The following is an 849-nucleotide window of genomic DNA, read 5'->3' as shown; positions in this document are numbered from 1 at the left end:
CCGCAGCGCACCCCACCCCACCCCCGTCCCCAGGCAGCAAGGTCATCGAGGGCAGTGGGTGGCAAATTACAGTCTTTGGGCCCAGCGTGACCTGCTACCTATTTTTGTAAATAAAATTTATTGAAACACACACACAAAGAAACTGTTCAGTTTCTCACAAAGAAACTGAAATGTCTTTTGATGTACCCAGAAGGCCGTGGTTCCAATGGAGTCTTAAAAAATGAGCCCAAGGAGGAAGACTCTGCCTATGCTTCTCCAACACTGTGTACTCTAAAGAAACACATATTTGTTTCTTAATAACCAGAGCTTCTTTAAATATAATTATTCTGCAAAAGTGAAAAGCAATCCTTTCAGAGCTAGCAAGCGGGGGAGCAACTGAGAAAGAGACCCAATTGCTCCCCTGCTGCTCAGGCACCTCCCGTCCCTTCTGTCTTGCTGGCCCAGCACTTGGCCAGGTGCCCCAGTGCCTTGGGCAGGCTCCTTCCAGGGAAACTGAGTAAGAGTTACCTGGGAGAGGGGCACCTGGGTGGCTCAGTCAGTTAAACGACCGACTCTTGATCTCCGGTCTGGTCATGATCTCATAGATTCGTGGGATGAACCCCACTTCTGGCTCTGTGCTCACAGCGCAGAGCCTGCTTGGGATCCTCTCTCCCCCTTTCTCTTGCTGCCCCTCCCTCCCTCCCTCGCTGTCTTTCTCTCAAAAAAAAAAAAATAATAATAAACTTAAAAATAAAAAAAGAGGGGCACCTGAGTGTCTCTGTCAGTTAAGCTTCCAACTTCAGCTCAGGTCGTAATCTCACAGCTTATGAATTCAAACCCCATGGCGGGCTCTGCGCTGAGGTTCTCTCT

This window comes from Crocuta crocuta, unplaced genomic scaffold, assembly GCF_008692635.1.
Source record: "Crocuta crocuta isolate KB4526 unplaced genomic scaffold, BGI_CrCroc_1.0 scaffold112, whole genome shotgun sequence".
NCBI classification, from domain to species: Eukaryota; Metazoa; Chordata; class Mammalia; order Carnivora; family Hyaenidae; genus Crocuta; species Crocuta crocuta.
This window is presented reverse-complemented; position numbering follows the sequence as displayed.